This window comes from Gopherus evgoodei, chromosome 1 (genome assembly GCF_007399415.2).
Source record: "Gopherus evgoodei ecotype Sinaloan lineage chromosome 1, rGopEvg1_v1.p, whole genome shotgun sequence".
Classification (NCBI taxonomy): Eukaryota; Metazoa; Chordata; order Testudines; family Testudinidae; genus Gopherus; species Gopherus evgoodei.
Genome location: NC_044322.1, coordinates 327,485,889 through 327,511,728, shown reverse-complemented (window position 1 = coordinate 327,511,728; position 25,840 = coordinate 327,485,889). Strand labels below are relative to the sequence as shown.

General features: G+C 43.3%; 1 protein-coding gene across 3 annotated transcripts in view; it reads right to left on the bottom strand.

Annotated features, from left to right (window-relative positions):
* The window catches only part of PLXNB2 (plexin B2), a 352,730-nt gene that overhangs the window by 216,854 nt on the left and 110,036 nt on the right, over positions 1 to 25,840 (bottom strand). For all 3 annotated transcript variants that reach the window (XM_030549188.1, XM_030549187.1, XM_030549189.1), the window contains one exon: positions 18,502 to 18,672. The gene's annotated coding sequence lies outside the window, so the exon portion shown is untranslated. The remainder of the gene's footprint in view (positions 1 to 18,501; positions 18,673 to 25,840) is intronic.

Genomic DNA, 25,840 nt, shown 5'->3' with positions numbered 1-25,840 from the left:
GCTGTAGGCATCTTTGTGAAAAATCTGATACCAGCTGCTATCAATGACAGTTTGCAGTCTACTGAACCATGTCGCACAATGCTTCCACACTAGTTACACGTAGTCCAATAAATTCTGAAGATCCTTCTTAAACAATGCTGGTGGAATGCATTCACCTTACTGTTTTGTGTTTCCATCATCTGCCACATTTCTGAGGCATTTAATAGTGTTGGAAGGACAATAGCATTGTACAATCTCATTATAAGTGTTTAGATGTATCATCTTAAATTTCCAGATATTTGACAAATGGAAAAATGATTCACTGGTTTTATCAGTTCTCCCCTTTGCTTCTTTAGTAAGCTGGCCATTAGCAGATATTGTACCTCCAAGACAAAGTCATCAATTCTTTTGTATTTTTTGCCATCAATCACACATCTGCCAACACTGCCAATATTTTCTTCTGCCTTCATGGTCTTGGTCTTCTGCATGTTGATACAAAGTCCCATTTTAGCAGCTTCTGCTTTTATGCTCATAAAGAGTTTTTTCATTCCATCCAAATTGGTATCCAATAGGACTATCATATGTAAAATCTAAATGTCTCAGCTTCTCTCTTGCCCAAACAATACCAGCGTCCTCAGCAACAGTTCTCATCACAAAATCTATAACAATGCAGAAGAGAAATGGGCATTGTACACAACTTGGCCTTACGGGAGGGATTATTTTAAACCTTTCTGTGTTTCTGCTCTTTGTCCTGATGCAGCGAGCAGATTCATCATACAAAACTTTTATCAAATTAATCATCTTTGCTGGAATGCCATAGTAACGCAGGATCTTCCAGAGGACTTCTCTGGGAGACTGTCAAATGTTTTCATAAAAACAAGGAAGATAAAAATCATCTTCTGCTGGTATTCTGAGATTAGAATAGCAAAAGGCTAAACACAGGTCTAAATAAAGATTCCCAGTGACCAGAAATCTAATCTATCTTGGTCTTTTTTGTATTACCCATTTTCCATTTTATTTAATTAAGAATGAAAAATAAAATTGTTCCAACAGATTGAGTTGCACAGTCCTGCAGGGGAAGAGTAATATTAGAAAAGCATTCGTGCATTTGGCAATATATTATGTGTAGTCAGTTTCACCAGTTCCCCTTCTGTTTGTGTGCATGTTTCACACATTAACAGGAGAGAGAACACTTTTTTTTTAAAAAATACAGGAAACCATGATGGCTGGGGAACAGCAGTACAGGTGTAGAAGATGTAACTACTTTGACCCCATGAGCTGTTTTCTAAGGCCTGGGCTACACTAGCGGGGGGAGGGGGGGTCGAACTAGGATATGCAACTTCAGCTATTAGTTCAACTTACCTGTCCCACTGCCACAGCTCCCTCGTCAACTCCGCTTACTCCTCCTGACGAGGTGGAGTATGGGCGTCGATTAGCGGATCGATTTGTTGCATCCAGACGAGACGCGATAAATCAATCCCTGATGCATTGATCACTACCCGCCGATCCGGCGGGTAGTACAGACATATCCCAAGTTGAAAGTCTAACGTTTTGGAATAATGTAATTTTATAAATATGATGAGTTTCAGCAATACCAAGATATACCTGGGAGAGCAAGTGGCGGTGGGACATGAACAACTAGTATTTAAAGTGATCCGCTGCAGCTGACCCTGGTGGAGTGTAAGGTGGAATATAAGGTTAAAAGTTAGAAGATTAAGAAGACTTTTGTGGCCAAATTCACAGTAGAACAGGGATCCAAGGTTAGAGGAAGAAAGGTCTTCACAGACCAATTTTGCAAATTCAAGTAGGGACCTCTATGTGAGAAAGTACTTAGGTTTTAATATGGACAATTTATTTAAAGGTTGGGTAGAACTACCATCACCTTTAAATACCTTCAGATATGTGAAAGGCTCCATTGTGCTACACACCAAGAAAACTAAAACAAGCATGTGAGTTTGTGTACAAAGAAAATCACCCACTAGTTTCACGATTTAGATGAGTTTACATCTCAGGAGGGTAAATGACTGCACATATATCCCATATCAGCAATAAAAGTATGATGAGAATTTTTAGTTTATTAAGCATTTGTTTGGAAATTTATCCATACCTAAATATGTATTATTGAGAATTATTTTTGGTTAGGGATCTAAAGAATTTCTGATTTAGCAAGCATAGAGACAACAGGTAAATGAATGTATCTAACAAAACAAATATACACTAGATACTTTGGAATATTTACGCCCTGGTGATTTTGGGACACCTTAAAGAGGCCTGATTTTCAGGGGGTGGATACTTTAAGTATTGTCAAATCTTGGTACCCCAAAATTGAAGCCTCCTAAATCAAGAGTTATTTTTTTAAAATGTACTGGTTTGGCAAGCATGTAACTGTCACACTGTGAAGTAGGTACACTCAGTTGTGAGCCACTGCAGACACTTCACAGTAACCATCCGCAGTTTACTGCGGTCTATTACTAGTCAGCTTCAAATTCTTTGGCCTTAAAAGTTTATCTACAAGCATCAATTCACTTAAAAAAAAAAAAAAAAGTATCTCCACTGGTTTTAGAAGAAAGCATGACACATAATGTGCATGTCCCCCACCTAAGCCACAGAGTTGTCATGATGAGGTCCGCTAGGCTCCTAAAGAAGGTGGAGCACACCACAGTCACTGGCACTCCCCATCCTTCCCCTTGCTCTGTTTTTGGAGCTTTTCTGAATGACTTGATTTTTCTTTGCTCCGACCCTAAGGTAGGTCACATTTGGGATCTCAGGGAGTGCAATGGTAAATTACATGTTGCATGTACAACCCACTAATCAGTGTGTAGCATCTCCCTCTGTGCCCCATCTAAAGAGCATATAGGTCTTTTACAGCCCAAGTTACAGAGCCTGGTTCTTTAGCTCAAGCTATAGATACTTATGTGGTATGTCTACATCAGTGGCTCTCAAACTTTTGTACTGGTGACCCCTTTCACATGACAAGCTTCTGAGTGCGACCTCCCTTATAAATTAAAAACACTTTTTAATATATTTAACACCATTATAAATGCTGGAGGCAAAGCGGGGTTTGGGGTGGAGGCTGACAGCTCACAACCCCCCATGTAATAACCTCATGACCCCCTGAGGGGTCCTGACTCTGTTTTAGAACTCCTGGTCTACACAGCACTTTGGAGCGAGCATCCAAGCCTAGGTCAACAGACTTGGGCTAGCTGGGCTCATGCTAGTGCTAAAAAAATAGCTGTGTAGATAAAGTTGTGCCTTGGGCTCTGAAGCATGGGGTTGGGGGGAGGCAGAAGGCTTTAGAGCCTGAGTTCCAACCTGAGCTACAACTTGAATTGCAGTCTATACAGTTGCTATTACAGCACCAGTGCAAGCCCTGCTAGCCCCAGGCTGCCGAGCCGGATTGGGAGATTTACTCCAAAATGCTGTGTAGACATACCTGTGATTTTAGCCATGGAGGCTCCAGTTCAACTCCAACGTTAGGTAAGATGGTGGCTGTCACACACAAATTGTGATACATGTATTTTCCATGAGGGATACACGTGTCGCACTGGTATTCTCTCTCAGTTGTTCAGTAGGAACAACAGACTTTAGCAGTCAATCTGAAAAAGCTCAGCTTCTTTTTGGCTTAAAAGCCCCAGATGACAGCCTCCTGCCTCCTTCAGTTACTACTTTTCCTCTCTTCATTTGAGTCGTGTGGCAAATTGCCAGTACTGTTATGCTGGGTCTCGCGCTCTCTCTTCTTTGGGGAAGGTTTCAGGGCACCATTGCTTGCCTCTGATCCTGTATTTTAATTACCCCACTAGTGTCCTTGAGGAGGGGAGTGGAGAGGGAGGGACCTGGGCCCGCCCTCTTCTCCAGGTCCCAACCCAGGGGCCCTGAGGTTTGTGGTGAACCACTTGAACTAGCGGTTCCTTCCCCGGGCTACTTCTCTCTCCTGCCCTTCAGCTTGTGAAGGGGCTTCTTGCGCTCTTTCTACATAAGCCAGGGGCCCCTTACCTAGGGTTTTTTTGGATTTCTCAGCCCACCGCAGCACTCCTCAAAAAAAAAAAAAAAAAAAAAAAAACTTTCCTTTTGTCTCTCTTCAATACTGTTCTCTTTTCCAACTCCTTCAAACTGCTCTCTGCTCCAACCAAACCTTCCTGCTCCAACTCCCACACTGTCTGACTGAAGCAGGGGTTTTTATCATATGACTGACTGCTGGTGCTCTAATTGGCTTCAGATGCTCTAGTTAATCTATAACAAACCTTCCTCCCCTTGCAGGGAATAAGGCTCCCTGCTAACACTCTCCTGCTGCCCTCTGGCCATGCTGTATCATAGTCATTACAGCCTTTCCACATACATGAATGTACATGGTTGGGTAGGTGGTGAGAGCAGGATACAAGGTTTCTGCATAACTTAGGTGTAATGTGCCACATAGTTCAATGCTATAGTATTTGACTATATTTCAATTGTAACCCTAGAGTCACAAGTTGAGAATATATAGGATGTATAATATTAAAGGTACAAGTTACAGAGCGGTAGCTGTGTTTGTTGCTTTTTACAGGTCCAGACTAAGAGTCTATAAAGTGCCACAGGACTAACAGATGTATTGGAGCATAAGCTCGTCTGACGAAGTGGCTATTCACCCACGAAAGCTTATGTTCCAATACATCTGTTAGTCTATAAGGTGTCACAGGACTCTTTGCTGCTTATTAAAGGTACAGTAACACTAAAGGCAAATTATTCAGAAGCAACAATGGAAACTGTTGCAGGTGGACAGCAGAATCAGGAAAAGCAAAACAAAACTTTTAACACAAAACTGATCAGGTATAAGCAGGCAGACAAAAGCTACACAAACAAAGCAGCTTTTTCAATGGTCATTTAGGCGACTTGGTATTGTACTTCTGCTACTGCTGTGTAGGTTCTGACTAATACCATCGATAGAAATATTATGCAGTTGTCTGGACATCACACTTACTAACGTTTAGCCACATTAGAATGGTAACAATATCTTGAAATGTTCTTATCCTGAATATAAAAAATTACCTAAAATATTCCTGCACTCAAATGGTGATCTCATTACTTCTTATATCAGTGATCTTTAAGGCATGGATCATTGCTGAGAGCATTCAGGTGTTTTGTCAATATGCTGTGTTATAGGAATCAGTACATGCCTCAGAGGTTGTACCAGCTCTGCAGGTAAAACAAGCTTTTTCCACTGAGTTTTCATCAGGTCCCCAATTCCTTGAAATCATTCAGAACCTGCACAAAACTTCAACTTTTCATAATGTTATGAAGAGCTGTCTGATGAAATACATGAGTACATGATTACTGTGCACAGAGCTACTCCATTTGGGGTGACAGTATCAGAAGTCATTGGTGGGCCATGCTAGAGACTAACTGGCTTATTTTAACTTTAATACAAGCTATTTTACTCCATTACTCGAGTGAGTGACTTCTGTAGGCAAAATCTCTATTAAAAATGTGGTAGTTATGAAAAAAGGGTGGCCTCTAGCAGAGTCTCTACAAGTCTATTACCACTTCAGAAACCAAACAATGGGAAGTGCTACAAATCACAAATGCATCACTCCAGGGTATTAGCAAAACATTCATGCAATTGATGTGTAAGAGGAGGTAGAGAGAAACAGAAAAACACCCAGTGTCCTGTAGGGATTAGGTTGTCAAAAAACAAAAAATGTGCAAACATCTCTGGCTGTTCTACAACATATACTGTAGTTTCTCTGCCTAGGTAGCATGTGCACTAACCAATTTTTTATAAAGAGAAGGAAACTGAACCCTGTAATCTCATTATCACCCTGTCAGTGAGTTAATGGTCATTACCATGAACAGATTCTTATGTTATCAAGGAACTCAGGGCATCACTGGTGCTTTTCACAGGATAATAATGAGGTTTTACACTGCAATTAAATCAGTACAAATTTGCAGTTCTACTATAGATTCAGCTGCAACCTTTTCACTCAAATACCACATTTTCCTATTGTGGGGATCACACACACACACACACACACACACACACACACACACAGTGTCGGACCATCTTTTGTACATTCAACTCTCCTTTTAAGTCCCATCCTCTTCAAAATAGTACAAAAGGTTTCAAGTTGGAAATAATACGGGAAAGTGCTAGCACAAAACTCCCTTCCCAAGCACAACATTACACTACCAGCCATAGCTTTGCAGGATAGCTCAACAAAGGACTTAACATGTGTTTTCACTCAAGATTACCAAAATTCCAGTCAAGGCCACTTTACATTATCAGCACTTGAAATATTTTAACAACCATGTTCGTGTCAGCAGTAAAGCCATAAATATTTTTCAAAACAACAATCTCCCACAGGACTTCATGTCCATTATCAGCAAGAAAAGTTTTGGAACACTTGGCTTCTGAAACCTCAGAAGAATTTCTTAAGTTTCCAGAAACATTTCACCTCTCAAAGCATTGAATACAAAACTTCATTCAACTATTTCATGAATTAAGGACTGTACATAGATGTTTCAATTCTTGAGAAATAAAATCAAACGTTATCATAAGGTAACTTCATAACTTTTATAAAGTTTAAGGCCAGAAGGGACAATCAGATCTAGTCTGACCTCTTGTATGTGACAGGCCATTAATTTACACCTAGATACTCCTATAAGCCCAAAGGTTTTAGATACACTAAAACATTTCAATTCTCAGGAAACTGAACTGTGAACCACAGGAAGAGAATGGAGAGGCCAAGGTGCCACTAATGCCCAAGGTTCCTGCAATGGCAGGGAATTGACTAGGTGATATATACACAGATAATCTTAGCAGGCAAACCACACCCCATGCTGTAGAGCAGGGATCAGCAACCTTTGGCATGTTGATCACAAGGAAAGCACCCTGGCGGGCCGGGCAAGCTTGTTTACCTCGCACGTCCGCAGGTTCGACCAATCGCGGTTCCCACTGGCCGCAGTTCACCGCTCCAGACTAATGGGGGCTGTGGGAAGTGGCGGCCAGCACATCCCTTGGCCCGTTCCACTTCCCGGAGCCCCCATTAGCCTGGAGCAGTGAACCACGGCCAGTGGGAACCACGACAGGTCGAACCTGCGGACTTGGGAGGTAAATACACCAGCCCGGCCCTACAGGGTCCTCACCCTATCGAGCCACATAACAAAGGTTGCCAATTCCTGCTGTTGAGGAAGTTGAAAAACTTCCAAAGGTCACAGCCAATCTGATCTGGGGGAAAATTCCTTCCCAATCCCAAGTCTGGTGAACAGCATAACCCTGAATGCATGAGCAAGGCACATTAGCCAGGCATTTGAAAAAGAGGCTTCTCTGTTCCACCTTAGGATCAGTCCTCCACTGTCCCCACCTCCATCTGGTGTCCTGTCTCTTGCTGTGGCCAATCTCTAGTGCTTCAGAGGATAACAAAAAATAAAAACAAACAGCAGCCACATCAGCTAGTTATGAATCAATGGAGGTTGGGGGGGGGGGGCGCGGAGGGACTTCCTTCCTATCCCCTACAGATGACTGGCTGAAGCCCTGAAGCATGAGATTTCATTATAATCATTATTTTAATGCAGAGCTACAAAAGTTCTGAGCGTATTGAGGCCAAACAGGTGATCCCAGGTTGCTTTTAATTTTGTCACTAACCAAAAATAAAACTAAAGCTTAGTGTGCACACGCCTGCAAATACAGTTCAGATTGTGCAGCTCAGCGTCATTCTGACCCCAGAAAAGAGATTTGCCATATGTACTTATTCCTCCCCCAGCCCTCACTTGTCAATCAATGTGTTATCTTGGGTGACCTCATGCATAGCAGAATGAATAATTGAGGCTCAGGTCACCTTCCATGTTACTCCAACACCAGGTTTGCCAGACAATCACCCAAGGAGACGAGGGGGAAATGAAGTGGGGAAACATGAGGGAGAAATGTGACTAATCGTGTAGAATCAGTGGAAGCTCAGGTTTGCTGTTTCATTTTATTGCTGTTCTTCCCAAGTTATGAAACTCCAACCAATGTGCATAATGTAAACTTATTAAGCAAATATGGGGTTGCGAAAGATACTGAGAGCACTGGAAGATAAACTGAAGTGATCTGTTTCTCCACAGAACAGGTAGCAAAAAGGCAGTAACAGTACAAGCATCCTCACTCTGGAGAGGCTACTACAGGTGAGGACAAGGCTGATAATTTCCTGACACAAAACAATCCTTAGCCTCTGAAGCAGCCTGCAGTAGTTGCCATCTATGCTAAGTATTCCCTTCCTAAATACAGACACCCAGAATAGGACGGAGACTAAATAACTCACATTCTGTGAGCTATCAAACATCCATGTACACGTACATCTGTGTCACATCTCACCTGGGCCAAACGGAAGCCTATGGTCAATGAAGAATGGCACTGCAGCAGAGAGCCTTTCTCCAGAGCCTCCCCACTTTACAAAACCACATTTAATTGGTATGAAATAAGGTACTGCCAGCCAGCAAGACAACACATTAACATCCCATATGGTAATTGCCTGCATTTAAAAATAGGAATTGAAGCCAAGATTCTGAAGTGTGATTAATGATATTTGGGTGCTCAACTTCAGACACTCTGAAGGAAATACTGAGCTCAGTCTCTAAAAACCAGGCGGTTTTAGAAGGAGTATAAAGGTGAGCATCCAAATTCAGGTACCCAAAATCAGTCACTTTGAAAATCTTGGCATGAGGCCTTAGGAGAAGTGCACTGAAAAAATGAGTTAATGCACAATAAACCATGTTTAAAAAACACACAGTCCCTGCTTCAACTGGTTTTTAAACTCATTTTAACTTTAGCCAGCCAGCCAGAATAGAGCAAAACTATATTTTAAAACCCCAATGCTCTTGTTTACGTATAGGGACATGGGCTTAGACCCATGGTTGCAACAATACTGTTCTAACTTGGTTCCGCCAATCCTACATTAACAATAATATTTAGTTGGCGTTACAATAATATTTAGTCTGGAGCTGTTCAGTTAGAGTTTAACACACAGATTGGAATCATCTTTCCTTAATATCAGTTTTAAATTATAGCGGTAGGTCAGGCTCCAGGCACAATGGACTGAGAAATGGGGAAAAAGAAAGAAGACTCTGAAAGTAGAGCCCTGTACTGCAGCCTGGTTAGATCCTCTTTCTTGCTACCTTTTGCAAGCAGCCACTGAAGAAAAAAATATTGAAGGAAGAGTGCTCAATTCCCGGGGCAAAGACTAGCAATAAAGACCAACTGATTCACGTTGCTAAGTCGTGAGTTCACTCAGGAGTGGTCTAGACCTCCTTTCCCAGGTCTTTGCTGGAATTACGGCAGCTGTAATAAGATTTTGGGGTGCAGGATAGGCTCCCTTAATGGAACCTATTGAAGATTTTCAAGTAATCATTACATAACTAATGCAACAGTAACCAGAGCCTGGTACTGACGGCAGCCTGACACTCTGCAGGCTAGAACCCCATTTTCCTCTCTTTCAACTAGCAGAATGTTGGGTTCAGTTTTAAGGAGCTGATGTAATCCAAGCCTCTACATATCTGGTCCCTGCTTAAGTTTCCTCTAAGCTGCGCTGCCATGAAGCAGCCTATTAAGCGCTGTACAGGTGCTCAGGCAAGAGTGCTTCTCCCCTGGACCCAACTCGGACTTGCCACAGCCAGAGAGCACCCCTCCCCCGGTCCAGACTGGGCCAGGGGAGAGGCTCCTATCCCCCCCAGCCCAGATGTTGCTGCTGGGAAAGAGCCTAGGGGAGTCCTCTCCCCCAACCATAGCCCCGGAGCAGCCTGCATCCCAAATTCCTCATCCCCAGCCCATCTCAGAGCCTATACCGTTCTCCACTCCACTCCAAAACACACACACCCCCAACTCTCTGCCCCAGCCCCGAGCCCCTCATCCCTTGCCCCATCCCAGAGCCTACTCCCTGCCCTGACAGAGCTCTCACCTCCCAAACCCAGAGCCCCTCCCCACCACACACCCACACACACCCTGCACCCCAACCCTCTGCCTCAGCCCTGATCCCCTCCTCCTACACACCAAACCCTTTGGCCCCACCCCCGCCATGTGAATTTTGTTATGTGCACCAATATGGAGTGATGTGCGACACATCACTACATATTGGTACACAACAAAATTCATTCCACACAAGCATGAGAAAAAAAAATAGAGGGAACACTGGTTCCTTGCCCACAATTTCACTACAGTTCTAAGTCCCAGCTCTGCAGAACTATAATTTTACTTTGGGGAGCTACAGCAGAGATGTCCAACCTGTGGCCTGTAAGGCACCGAATTAAGTCTTATGAAGAAGAAATGTTGTATTTGTACATGATTTCAAAGTGTTTTCACTGAGCCACACCATGGTTCTTAAATTGATGTGTCTGAATTAGCACCACTTCTATGTGTAGCTGAACAGGTATCCCAATTGCCTTCCCTCGCTTTCTGAGCAGTTTAAGGAACAGCTCTGGTATGAGCCAGGAGTACTCTGAGCAATTGTTCAGCAGCATCTGTAATGGTGACCAGGTGTATCAGAGGTGAGAGAAGTTCTGAGTGTACTACTTCCTGCTTCACAGATGGGCTGTGGGACCCCCCACAAAGAGAGCAGAATGGGAACTTGACTGGTTTTGCCTGAGCCAGGAGAAGTGTCTAGCAAAGGCTAGTTCCTCTTCCCTACACAGCTACCCCTAGGGCAGCTGTAGTGTGTGTGTGTGGGGGGGGGGGTGATGCTTAGAATCCACAACCACTGACAGCTCCTTGATTCTCTGCCCAAAGGCTGCCTTAATGTGCACCTACGGACAATGGATCACAAGGGGGCACGTGCCAGCTGGGAACAGTGTGAGCATGGTGCACACCAGCCACTTCCTCGCTTGGCATTTATCATGCCCCTGAACCACAGACTGGACTGGGAGGTATAGAGGATGACCACACAGGCTCTATACCTGCTGGGTACATCCCCATGCCAAGGATATCTGCAGCAGAGGGCTTGCAAGTCCCTTCCAGTCTGCTGCCAGAGTGACAGAAAGGGAGTGGAACAAGGAAGAGAAATCTACCACCAAAATATTGATTGTAGCTCCTTGATCTTTTTGAAAGATGATATCTAGCGCTCAGACTAAATGACTGGACACCACTGAACTAAAAGGAATAGACAGACTACCACACACACATTCACGACCATTCCGCGGAAGCGGAATCCCATTTTACAGATCACACCAAGTCCCCTCTGCTCGTACAATGGACATGTTCAGAATTAAACAGTATTGCACAGTTTTTACTAATAAAGATGCAAATGATGTGGAATTGGCAGACATTTCTACAAAGAGTTTCCATCTAGAAAATGTTCTGTTTGCCTGCTGAATTTTTCTTCTGCCATTATCTGCTAACTATTGCCCTTTGGAACTTATATTCTCTTCTAATTAACAAAAATAGCATTCTGCTAGGTGGTTCTCCATATAAGAAACAAAAACCTTTACCTTGTGTATACCGTACAGTTATAACCTACATTCTTTAGAACCACAACACATTCTGAAAGTGAATAGATTTGTGTATAGACTAGACAAGACAACTGAATAAGAAAGCTCAGAAGAATAAATTCACTTTTTTTTTTTGGACAGTCTTTGTCAGAGCGGCTTCCCTCCTGCTAATAATCTGTCAGAATTCTCAGATGTGATATTTTATCAGTGACTTTGGGATTTCAATGTACCTTGAATGCCTGCCATGACAGCAGTAAAAGTCTGCCTGCTATCTTATGTCAACAGACACTGTATCAACAATAGCCCTAGTCCGGGGCGGGCAAACCTTTTGGCCCAAGGGCCACATCGGGGTTGCACAACTGTATGGAGGGCCGGGTAGGGAAGGCTGTGCCTCCCCAAACAGCCTGGCCCCTGCTCCCTATCTGCCCCCTCCTGCTCCCTGACTACCCCCATCAGAACCTCCAACCCCACCCCTGCTCCCTGTCCCCTGACTGCCCCGACTCCTATCCACATCCCTGCCCCGAACAGCCCCCCCAGGACTCCCACCCCCTAGCCAACCACCCTCTCCTCCTCATCCCCTGACCACTCCCTCCCAGGACCCCCCGCCACTAACTCCCCATCCCCTTATCTAACCCCCCCGCTCCCTGTACCCTGACTCCTCTCCCAACCCCTATCCACATCTCAGCTCTCTGACAGGTCCTCCAGGAGTCCTACTCCCAGCCCTCCCTGTTCCCCATCCCCTGACCACCCCCTCCTCCCTGACTGCCCCCAGGACCCTCCGCCCCCCTTATCAGCAGCAGGAGCTCACAGTTGTGACACCCAGCCAGAGCCAGCTGTGCTCCCCACGCTGCCCAGCGGAAGACGCAGGCCAGAGCATGGCCCGTGCAGCGGTGGAGCTGCAGGGAAAGGGCTGGGGATTAGGCTCCCTGGCCGTGAGCTCAGGGGCCAGGACACAGTCCCAAGACCAGAGCTGACAGACCTCAGCACTCTGCCAATGACACCATGCAGAAACTGCCGTCCTCCAGATGAGCCTAATCCTGACTGGCCATCAAGAAGAGTTCATGTGTCTTACTGGGAGTGGTGAGCACAGTATGTATACCATGTGCATTCTGTTTTGGTGATTGTTAATAAATAGAGAATAAGGATATTACTGTGTAAGGCTCTTTAGGTCCTGCAAACTCACAGAAAATTACACCCTGAACCCTAGGAATAGGGTACAGCTGGGTACTTAAATTGACAGTTTACGCCTGAGCCCTAGGAGCGGGGTACGGGTCGGTGCCCCTAGAGTGTGCGAGTAACAAAGAATTTTGTGAGGCTAACACCTGAAGAGGTTATAGTCCAAGGTCCCAAATCCTGACACTGGACCTCTGTGGCCATGCAGTCATGCCCCCCCACCCCACCACACTCCTCCAACTTTGCTGGACTACCACATGTGCATCTGTGCAGATCCAACTGCAGGATCAAGGCCAGAGTTAAGACAAAAACAGAAGTCAACACAGGGACTGAGGGTTTTTTGGTGTGAGAAACATATGAGCATCAATCAAATCATGCAGTCAGTCACTTAGTAAAGCAGTGAACATGTCTTGATGGTTATGTAGTACAGGTTTTGGATTTTCAAGACTATCATTCAAGGATAAACAAGTGGGTTTTGAAGGGAAGATGGATGAGCTCTAGGAACAGGGGCTACATGAAACAAGGCACTGACGTAGATATGAGAAATGGACACAAAGAGGGAATTCATAAGCAGTCTGAGCAGAGTGGATAGGGTGTGGGAGCAAAATACCAATGCAAGTAGCTGCCAGGGCTTTCAATACTGGCCCACTTCTAACGCTTATTGATTTCTACAAACCTTTTAATTTAGGTGGTTGTGTTTTATTTGTTCAGACTCCCATAAGAATCAGTTGTGACTGACGTAGCATTCCACAGAACTTTCTCCCTGAAGGTGGGCAACTTCTAATGCAGAGCACACTGGATATTTATGGATTCTTTAACAATGTCAAATTTTGCTTCTGATTGCTGTCACCTGGCTGAAATACTTCTCAGGCTCAAAATGAAATCATTTCCTGCTGTGACACTTCTTTAGAGACCTAAGCTACCAGTGAGCTGTTTCTCTCAATTCAGTCGAGCTGCTGTGAATTATCCTGTAGGCAGTCCTATGAGCTGCAGGAGATCAGGTACCTTAACAGCTTGTTCTCAATACATTTAGTATTATTTTGCACAAAAGCATGAAAATGATGCCATTTAATCTAGAGACGACATACTCCTTTGCAGACATGCAGCTTGGACTCTTGCACAGATAGAATTTTGTAGCAGAACTGTTAACTGGATAATGCCAACTGAAGTCAATCAAAAGACTGCCATTGATTTTTATGGGCTTTCAAGCAGGCCTTAGTAAACAGGACCGATAAAACATGTACATTAATGTAAATTAATACTGTTGCCTCTTGGTCCGAGTGGTTAGCCAAAATCTGTGGCCTTGCCAGGTTGTTTCCATTAGGAGAAGTTGATTACAGCAGCACGATATTTCTTTGGGGGCAATCCTATTTATTTACAAACAACGTACACCAGTGGCAGGCAACCTGTGGCCCATCAGGGTAATCCACTGGTGGACTGCGAAACAGTGTTTACATGGACTGTCTGCAGACATGGCCTCCCACAGTTCCCAGCGGCCGTAGTTCACTGTTCTTGGCCAATGGGAGCTGCAGAAAGCAGCACGGGCCGAGAGGGGACGTGCTGGCTGCCGCTTCCCACATTATATATTAATTTTACAGCATTTCAAAGTTTCAAAGCTTTTCTTCTTTTTTGATGAAGTAGTGTATATATAAAACCAGACTGGACAACCTATAAACCCTTGAAAAAACAAACAAATAGATTTACACAGTTCGTAAAACTGCTACAAAATTAGACCAAAAAATAATACACAGAAGTCCTGATTCAGTATTTTCTTGCACTTTGCATTGTAATTTACACAAGTGCAATGTGGATGCAATGTGATACCATTCTGATTTGGTGACATTTTATACACACTTTGCACAGGTGAAAATAACCTATAACATGCAAGGCAGTGGAGAATCAGCCTTCTAAACTCATTTCTCTCTCCTTTGAGCTTATTTATTTATTTTTACTGTCAATAAGAATGAGACTAGTTAATGTTCACATTTACTATCCTACAGATCCCTTAGAGTAATGAAACACATTCTGAATCCCTATCCAGACTACTGACTATGGATTTTTATTACTTAACTCATATTATAAAAAGCACAGGTATGCCCATCTCTCATTTCAAGGAAGAGATCTCAACAAAAAACAGTTACCAGCTCAGTTAAGGCTTCTGAAAAATTAAAAAATTAACCTCTTCAGCCCAGCTATTATCTGGCACTTGCATATTAATTCTGGTAATGGGATAATTTTTTAAAATGTGAGCCTTTAAAATGGCTAACGTCAATCAGATGGAATGTTTTCTATGCTTAAAATATTCTTCTGTAATCAGAGAAACCAGGGGCCACCCAATGAAATTAATAGGCAGCGGGTTTAAAAACAAAAGGAAGTACTTCTTCACACAACAACAATCAGCCTATGGAACTCGTTGCTAAAGGATGTTGTGAAAGCCAAAACTATAACTGAATTAAAAAAAAGTAGATAAATTCATAGAGGATGGGTCCACCAATGGCTGTTAGACAAGATGATCAGGAATGCAACCCTACAAACTGAGTGTCACCAACTCTCTGACTGCCAGATGTTGGGACTGGACAACAGCAGATGGATCATTTGAGTGCCCTGTTCTGTTCATTTCCTTTGAAGCCTTTTATATTGGCCACTGTCGGAAGACAGGACACAAGGTTACATTGACCACTGATCTGACCCAGTATGGCCATTCTTATGTTCTTATCAGATGTGTCAACAAATCCAGAAAGGTGTCAGATTTAGATAAGTATTCCCAGACATAATTTTTATCTTGCAAGGGTCCATGAAAGCCAGAAAATGTGGAGCCAGAGCTGAACTACTACTCCGTAGTACCCTGGTATCATGGCTTAGAAAATAGGCAGATCCCTTACTTTGGACAAATATAGGATTAGGACTGGAAGCGAGGAAGAATCTCTTACCTGACTGAAAACAACAAGGAAAATTTTAGCTTCAGAGAATGTCATTACACTAGCTGGAATTCAACCATGACATGAAGGTCAATACTCCCCACTCTGACAGAGAACAACAGAATCTTTAATGGCCATAAAATAGATTTTACGTTCCATTATTTGACCTAGTACTGTGACATGGAGTGATTTAACTCGAAGCACTTAAGTTTACTAGTCTCTGACTTTAAAACAGATCATTAATATTTTTCAGCTGGGTTCCTGCTTTGAGCAGGGGGTTGGACTAGATGATCTCCTGAGGTCCCTTCCAACCCAGATATTCTATGAAAACTTCACTTTTTTAAAACTGAAAAAAAAGCGTTCGGCGAGATGCCCACTACATTAAACAGTTTAAAAAAAAAACAAAAACAACATACCACAGCATGCAGCATAGTTTAAAAATATCACAAGAAAATCAATCATGTACTAACATTCACCTTATTCTGGACACTCTTGCCAACATACACTTGCACTTTAGACAGGGCCGGTACAACCATTTAGGTGACCGTCTGCTGGGATTTGGGGGTGCCATTTTCTTCGGCAGCAACGGTGGCAGCCGGATCTTCGGCCGTCCCGGTCGCTGCTGGCATTTAGGCGGAGGCAGCTGGGGCAGAGGAGCACGGGAAGGGCCGCCTGCAGCAAGTGGGGAGGGGGGGGTGTGGCATGCAGAGGAACTCCCTGCCCCAGCTCACCTCTGCCCCGCCTCCTCTCCAAGCACGCCGTGGCTGCTTCACTTCTCCCGCCTCCCAGGCTTGCGGCACCAATCAGCTTAAGCGCCGCAAGCCTGGGAGACGGGAGAAGTGAAGCAGCAACGGCGTGCACAGGGTGCTCGTGCATGGAGCAGGGGTGAGTTGGGGTGGGGGTGCCTCAGGGCGGGGAGCTGCCACAAGAGGGGCGCCTCAGGGCGGAGTGGGGGCACGCACAAGATGGAAGTTTTACCTAGGGCGCAAAACATCCTTGCACCGGCCCTGACTTTAGACCAATTAAAAAATAGTCACTGCTTTAAAACTCTTTCCTACGCTTAGAGAAAAAAATATCACACACACATCTGATGATTTTTTTTTATAATCAATCCATGCATTTTCAATTCACTCTGCTGAACAGCTATCTGTAACATTATATGCAGATGATTTCTTCTAGTTCCTAGGGGGAAATTTAAAATTGCTTTGCACCATCTGTACTAAAAGATAACTGGCTGCATGTCAGCTATCAGCTTAGTGAGAGATGCAAAATTAGGAAAAATGGCCTAAGTGATCTTTAATGAGCACGTGTATCTGTTTTACTTGTTTTCTTCTCCATTTTGTTGTTATAAATGTCTTTAAAGTTAACGGAGGAGATATTTAAGAGGGACTTTTGAAGAAGGTTATGTCTGTTATCTTTGAAAAACTTTCACTTTTGGACAAGTATTACTGGTAAGAAGAGATCAACATTTGAGCTACACAACTGATAGGAAAATAGTTGCAAATCTCATTTCTCTCACATTGATGCAAAACCTGCCAGAAGTCAGAACTTGCAGGAATGGTAAAAATGTCTGGCAGGCTCTCTTTACATGATTTCAAGTCAGTTTGCAAGTAAAAGATTCCTCCAAAGCCATATATGTGCAATCTATTAATCTCAACAGTAACCTTATGTCTCTTAAGACAATGTTCCTCAATGTCCCAGTCCATGGCCTGGTGCCAGTCCCTGAGATTTCCCTGACACAGTTTAGGAAGGCAGCAAGCCAGTCCATGGCATCAAAAAGATGGATAAATACTATCTTAAGACACTTCACAATGAAGCAAACTCATAGTGGAAAGAAGACTTTAGCCTTGGCTACACTCACACTTTACAGCGCTGCAACTGGGGTGTGAAAAAACACCCCCTGAGCGCTGCAAGATACAGCGCTGTAAAGCGTCAGTGTAATCAGGGCAGCAGCGCTGGAAGCGTGGCTCCCAGCGCTGCACGCTACACCCGTAAGGGATGTGGTTTACATGCAGCGCTGGGAGAGCTCTCTCCCAGTGCTGCCGCTCTGACTACACTCACACTTCAAAGTGCTGCCGCGGCAGCGTTCCCGCAGCGCTGCCGGGGCAGCGCTTGGAAATTCCAAATGTAGCCATACCCTTTGACTGCAGTATCTGCTACGATTCCTGCCAAACCAGTGTTCACTAATCAATGTGAGCAAGCTTGATAGAAAGAACAATCCTAAATCTATTTGTTCGCCCCCAGGGACACAGTTATAATGCCACACTTAGAAGACTCACTGGAGTCACACTGTCTGTTTAAGTCCCTTACAGGAGACTCAGGGTATGGCTACATTTGGAATTTCAAAGCGCTGCCGCGGCAGCACTTTGAAGTGTGAGTGTAGTCAGAGCGGCAGCGCTGGGAGAGAGCTCTCCCAGCGCTGCATGTAAACCATATCCCTTACGGGTGTAGCGTGCAGCGCTGGGAGCCGCGCTCCCAGCGCTGCTGCCCTGATTACACTGATGCTTTACAGTGCTGTATCTTGCAGCGCTCAGGGGGGCGTTTTTTCACACCCCAGTTGCAGCGCTGTAAAGTGTGAGTGTAGCCAAGCCCTCAGAATGAAAGCAAAGAAAAACAGGGTTAACACACTTACACATTATTAGGTTATAGTACGTTGCTGATGTTGGCACAAACTTATTCTAGTAAAAAACATTCCCTCCATACATAGATTTACGGATACTGGAACCACTACCACTTGTTTGGTTTTTAAACACTACCCCTTCCAAAAAATCAACTCTTACAAGTTGTTCTCCATTAATAGCAATAAAAATCTACTGTTGGCTCCAACAGCATTTGTTTTTGTATTAGTCTTTGATCACTAGATGAGCATTTGAAGGGGACAGAACAGATGGGGGAAAATGTGATTTGTAGTTTGCTTAGAAAAAAATGTTATATAAATTGACAAGGAACATATCACGCTACTTTCCATTTAAAGCATATATTTAATATAATAAAAATGTGTGCTTACCTGAAAATAAACCCTGCAGCACTGTGTCGAATATGATAATATGCTCCAGCTGGGAATAAGGAAGGAGATGGGATGGTGTAAGTATCTGGCCTTTTAGAAAGGTTTTTCAGCTGAATGCCGATGAGCCAAAACAAGCCCTGGAACCAAGCCTTGGCCTTGTGATCAGCCTACCTGTAAGGGGAAAAAAAAGGAATACTTAGTCTCTCACAGTATAGATGTGAGGAGACATTTTGGAGTCAAACATCTGAACGCACTAAAAAGAGAAAATGTAACTATGATAAATGTTTAGTTTTGTTTTCTGTTTAAATAACCCAAGCTACCATAGATTCAAAGCAGCCATTATTAAGATTAATGACCTACTGGTATCAATTTGACCTTTTTTAAAAAAAAAAAAAAAGGCTGGATACTTTTCTCTTTTAGTAGATTTCTGTCCATCATAAAACACAACTTTTACCACACAAAAGAACTGAAGTTTTCTATATTCAGAGTACAAGGACGTTTCCCTGCCTCTCAATCTGGAGGTGCCATTTCTAAGGACAAAAGGGTAGTTGCATAATCTCTCAGATGGATAACAAAGTTGCCATTTTATCCCAGTTCGTAAATACAGATTCTGCATGTGAAGTTGGACCAAGGTCACCAACTCCTTTCAGATGGTGGTACTCTTGGGTCACAACAAATCAGGGTTGCTTTTGAATCATGACCTAACAGTAGAGGCTCTATAGACTATCTCCTTGAGCCGTTCCATAAACGGACCTCTTTTCTAATCTATTTCAACATAAGTTTACTATTTATGGAGAGCCAAATTCAGGCTTAAAATATGTATATAAATTTAGATGAGCCAAGATTTTCAAGAATGGATACCTAAAGAAGGCACCTTATTAAGTGGCCTGATTTTAAAAATCAACAAACACCTAAGTGCCTCCAACTGACTTCAGAAACTAAACTTATAGGCACCATTTTTTGAAGATCCAGGACCTTGACCTCAACTCTCATTTATAGAACCATAGAGATGTAGGGCTAGAAGAGACCTTGAGAAGTCATAAATTCCTGCCTTCCATGCTTTGGCAGAACCAAGTAAACATAGACCATCCCTGACAGGTTCAATCTGTTTTTAAAAACCTCCAACAAAGCAAAGATTTCAACCTCTCTTGGAAGCCTATTCCAGAACTTAACTACTCATATAGTTAAAAGTTAAAGTTTTTCCTAATATGTAAGCGAAATCTCTCTTGTTACAGATAAATCCTTTACTTCTTGTCCTACCTTCAGTAGGACATCACCACCAACTGGAGGAGGAAGCAAGTAAAATGGCTGACGGAATGTGTCCCAATGTGATTTTCTTCCCAAATGAAAAGAGATGATTAAATGGCTTTCCCTCCCTTTTAAAGTAAGTGCCACCAATGTAGGGAAAATGAGCACACCTACCGTAACATGTCTGCATGTGCACATATCACTGAGGAAACAAATTCCTATTTGAAAGGTTTCCAAAATGTGGTTCAGGAATATTTTTTCCTTCAGAAATTATGAAAAAAATATTTTGACAATTTATTTAAATTTTAGGACTATAAATGTACCTTACTATAGAGTTGGATTCTGTATTAAAATTAATCTCATCTTAATCTCTTTGTGAGTATAGAAATAAAAGCCACGTCTTTGTGCAACATTTGTCCTGTTCATAAAGCACTAGGGGGAAAAAAGACTAAATTAGAACAATTACAGAGGTATGCAAACTTTTTCTCACAATATCCACTGCCATTCTTACTCTGTGCATTTTCCTCGAGAGTGGGTTCTCACAGGAAATTTACACACCAAGAGTTCTAGTTACATCTAAAGACGACTGTTATTTTTGGTCTTAAAAACAACATATAAATGCTTTCTCAACATATCAAATGGAAGGATATTAATGAGTGAATGGGGAATTAACTGACGATGAAAACTAAAGGAAAAAAATTCTAGCTCCTTACATAGGTAACCTCTGGGAAGAATTTTAAAATTATTACTATGCTTCATGGCATTATAAAGTTTGCTAGTATTTGCTGCATAAAATGAAGAACTATTTTCTAAGTGACACTGTAAGTGTCACAGAGACAATTATATCAGGGTGCATTTTTAAATTAAAAACAAAAATCCATCTCTCTTAGTTCTCATATCATATACAGCTGTGACACCAAGGGCTTACAGGAAATTGAATCAGCAATGCTCATCTTATCCCTGGCTTGCAACACTGCTCTCAGTAATGCTTCTGTTCCACCCTGTGCCAAGACAAAGGGCAAGACACTCGGGGGTCACTCACAAACCTACACAATGGCACACAGAAAGCTAACGAGTCATTGAGCTTTGCACTGGCTTGATATTTTACTCAAACTGAATTATTAAACTGCTCTTAGGCAGGTTTATTAAGCACTTAAAAGCCTCCTTTCTGAAGAGACACCCGGAAAACAAAGATCCTCATGAACTCTTTTTGCAATCCTTAGACAACTAATATATTTATGCTTGATTAAGAAAAGCATATGAAGAGCTTGTGCAGTGCAGAAAGAACCTGTAAGTACCTCTTTTTATTAGAGAGGAATGGATGGGCCATTTTTTCTAACTCTTCCCCTTCCCTTCTACTGCAAGTGTCTCAAACGTTTCTAGTATTAGAGATGAAGAAAACAGAGTGCACATTCACTTTCAAATTCTAATCTAATCATGTTTTGCTAGCTCTGCTCAGGAGCACCGATGCTACATAGGGAAGAAGGACAGACATGTTACAGCTACAGGAAGCGGTGACTTTGTCCAGATTCTCCTGGCTTGAGATTATTGCACATTGTCACTGGTCTTGGGTTACAAAGATCAAAGTTTGCAGACTGGTCCAATATGACTGTTTTATACTATCAAATTCTATCAATGGTATTGCAGTGTTTGTAGGTTGAGTGTTAATTAGAAACAGTTGCAGAGATCCACAAGTCTGATGACAGACTATCAGAAAGATTTTTTTCTATCCCATCTGCATTTACTCAGATTGCTATTACCCAATGTACAGTAAATCTATAGTACAGGTTTTTTTTAATTCACTTTAAGTATCAGGCAAAAATTGTCTCAAAATTGGTAACTACTGCAACATACTCCACTATTACATATGTTTTCTGCACAGAAATTCACAGATACGGGAGCTCTCAAATGTATTCATTATAATGCCATACTTGTGTATTATGTGGAAAATACATAGGAAATTGGCCAATAGTTGTTCATGTCAAGTCAACATGAGCTAATAACCCCTGCTTGCTTTCCCAGAGAAAAAGAGGGGTGTGGGGGGGTCTACACTGGTGTTACTTATCAAGGCCTGAATCTAACCCTGTAGCCTCAATTAAAAAGATCATGTAGGTAACAGGACAAATTGATTTTATCTTATGACACCTTTTTTTTAAATTAATCAAGCAAAGTAAGAACTATTACAACTGACAACCACTGTCACCCATGCCCGTCTTTTCCTTTTATAATTATACAGATTTGCCATAGAGGCAACCTGTCAGCGATGACTGCAACATGTCTTAGGGTATGGCTACATTTGGAATTTCAAAGCGCTGCCCCGGCAGCGCTGCGGGGATCGCTGCCGCGGCAGCGCTTTGAAGTGTGAGTGTAGTCAGAGCGGCAGCGCTGGGAGAGAGCTCTCCCAGCGCTGCATGTAAACCACATCCCTTATGGGTGTAGCGTGCAGTGCTGGGAGCCGTGCTCCCAGCGCTGCTGCCCTGATTACACTGACGCTTTACAGCGCTGTATCTTGCAGCGCTCAGGGGGGTGTTTTTTCACACCCCAGTTGCAGCGCTGTAAAGTGTGAGTGTAGCCAAGGCCTTAGACCAGCTCTCGCCTATTATTCCAACTGGGTAGGTAAAGGTCATTGACACGTTAGCACTTATTACATTTTACAGTCAACCGAGAGCATCTACAAAGCAGAAAAAAAATCATTAACACTGAGCATACTTTGAAAAGCGATAGAGCTTTCCTCTTTCCATAGAGTCTTGGGTGTTCTCTGATAAAACAAAGCCCAAATATGAAACAACCTAATAAGCCGAATTCCAGTGCGTATTTGTTTCTGGCATCCAGTTCCATATTCTGTTTGCATACAAACAATCCAACTGTATTTGCCTCTCTCTCATGGCTGCAACAACTCATCATGAGTCAGAAGTAAGGAAACAGACATTATATATAGTTAAGTTCTCAAATGAATGCACACAGAAAAGTGATAAGACAAAACACCATATCACCCATATGCAAACACTTTTCACAAAGTGATCACTCCATATCTGACCTCGGAGTCCATGTCCTCCAAGGAAACTCACACAGAAGATGAGCTTGGGAATTTAAATTCATAGTTCTGCTAGACACTAAAACAAAAACCTGTGGACTAAACAGATACATTGGTTTTAAGGTTCATTACAATTTGTAATTCATTCTTCTGCCTGCTGTTAATTGCTCATTTCATTTTAAAGTAGTCTCCTATACCATGTGCGAACCCTTTATGCTTAACAATCTGTCCCGACCTGTATTTAACTCAGGCACTCTGGTTATCTTCCCCAGACCTGAAGAGCTTTATGAAGCTCAAAAGTTTATCCCTTCCACCAACAAAAGTTGGTCCAATAAAAAAAATATTAACTCACCTATCTTCTCTCTCTTTATTAAGAAACAACCCACTTAATTCTTAGGCTGTCTACATTAAAAAGCTAAGTCAACTTAAGTTACGTCAACATACAGCCACCACTGTAAATTAAACCACTACTGTATGTCCCCACTATAGTCCTTTTGTCAGTAGAGTGCATCCATAATAGTAGCTCTTCCATCAACAGAGAGAGCAGTGCACTGTGGGTAGCTCTCTCATTGTACAATTTGCCACAACGTGTTTTGGGAAGGGTTTGCAATGCCCCATGGGTGCAGGCTCAGCATCACCTGATATGAGTTTCTCAGTCCCATCATTCCATGCGCATCCTACTAGGTTTCCAGCTGCTTTTCAACTGCCCTGGTAAGGTGCAAACCAGCCACCTGTGTGAGGAAAGCATGGATCCTGCACTGCTCTTCAGTATTGTGCTATGCATTAACAACACAAGGCTGTAAGGGGGGCGGGGGAAGGCTAGGCTATTCACCACCCTGACCACAGTGCTGTCCTTGTAGAAGCAGCGTATCAGCAGCTCTGCACTAGAGGCAACTATTTGCTTCCCCTTGCCTTCTACTATGCCTGCTGCAGCTCTGAGTTTTACACGGCACAGCTGTGTCTTCCTATTGTAGCCCATCCCCTCTATGTCCCAGCAAGTTCCTGTAGCTGGAGTGAAGCTGTGACTGCACAGCCTCCTCTCCCAACAGACTCATGAGAGCCACCACCTCCCGTGCACTCCAGGCAGGAGTGGGGGGAAAAAAAAAAAAAAAGGAAGGAAGGAAGGAAGGGAAAAAAGAAAAATTTGCTGCATGGAGCCTGCATGCTCAGCTGGGCAGCTGCTATGTGAGCTCTCCACATCAAGCAAACAGGAAGAGCAAGTTCAAAACTTCCCAGGGCTTTAACAGGGGAAGGGCATTCACCTGTGTACCTGGCTGCAGGGCAGCAGAATTCAAAACTGTGACCAGAACCTGGGCTTTGGAGCTGTGCTCCGGTTCCACTCCAGCTCCAGGCAAAATCTTGCAGCTCCACTGCTCCAGAGCTGCTCCGCACTCCAGCTCCAGGCTCCACTCCAAAGCCCTGACCAGAACAGTCATGGTGGGCACTGAGATATCTCCAGGGTGAACAGACAGCAAGTGTGAAAAATCGAGGGGGGGGGCGGGGAGTAGGAGCCTATATAAGAAAAAAAAACCAAAAATCAGGACTGTCCCTATAAAATTGGAACATCTGGTCACCCTAGATACCTCCTGGAAGCCACTTACGGCGACATAAACAATTAAGTGTGTCACTTTAAGCATGATGCCCTAAGCACTATGCCTCGCATCCAGGTGGTTTTATGATGTTAGAGTAGCAGGTGAGTTAAAGCTGCAGGAGGAGCATTGCCATGCATACAACTCCATTAGTTAGGTCAAGGTAAGCTGCCTTATGTCAACAAAGCCGTGAAGTGTAGACATTGCCCTACAGCAGTGGTGGGCAACCTGCAGCCCGTCAGGGTAATCCGCTGGCAGGTCGAGAGACAGTTTGTTTACACTGACCATCTGCAGGCACAGCCGCCCGCAGCTCCCAGGGGTCACAGTTCACCATTCCTGGCCAATGGGAGCTGCGGGAAGCGGCAAGGGCCGCAGGGACATGCTGGCCGCCGCTGCTTCCCACAGCTGCCATTGGCCGGAAATGGCGAATCGCAACCACTGGGAGTTGGAGGCAGCTGTGCCTGCTGACGGTCAATGCAAACAGTCTCACAGTCCACCAGCGGATTACCCGGATGGGCCACACGCAGCCTGCAGGCTACAGGTTGCCCACCACTGCCCTAGAGTCTCTTGGAAGTACAAGTCTTCAATCCTCCTTACTCTAAATGGTAGATTGTTAGTAATTGCTGATTAATTATATATCCCTTCTACACACCAGAGATCTAGTCTTCATTTCTCACTACCATAGGCAAATGAAGGTGCATGGGTCTGCAATTGTATGCAAAGCGTGCGAACACTGTACATTGCATAATTGTTCCGTGAATTTTAGATCCCGAACGCAGAACAAAAAATACTTCAAGATGTTCTCTTTCAAACTAATTTTCCATTATTGTTTGTTTTGTTTTCAATCAGCATGTTTCTGGATGCCAATGGTGGGGGACAAGAGGGAAAACCTTTGTTTTCCTGAATATCAGCTGCTGCCCTCTGAATACACATTGTACATTGGGGGCTGAGGGTTGAGGAAGAGCCCTATTGTAAAATAATGCCTTTCAAACAGTCTACAAGCCCTTTGTGATTTACAAGTGGCCAATGTGTTGGATGAATTCGGCAGCTGGGAAGCCAACAACTCTGCCCTCATTCAACTGTTTGAAGCAACCATTCAGAATATAGGGCCTCAGAGGATATGGCGATATCTAGCTTAAGACCTTATAAAAACCAGCATTTCAGCCAACAAGATTCTTGGTCCTAAAAGCTCTTTCATACTCCTAACTCCCTAATTCAAAACATCAAGAGAGTCAGCTCATCGCAGAAGCTGAATGCCAAACTGTACAGTGTTTGTGTCAAATACAGCCGCTGAGCAAGCTTCAATTTACACTAATTGTCATTGGAAAAGAAAAAAAATAATTGTATATTTGTTAGAAAAGAACCATTTCCAGACATTTAGCATAGGCAGGAGAATAGTCACAAACAGCTTCTTGGCTCGGTGGGTACCGCGAGCGGGTGGTAAATGAGAGTGTTGCAGAGAGGACAC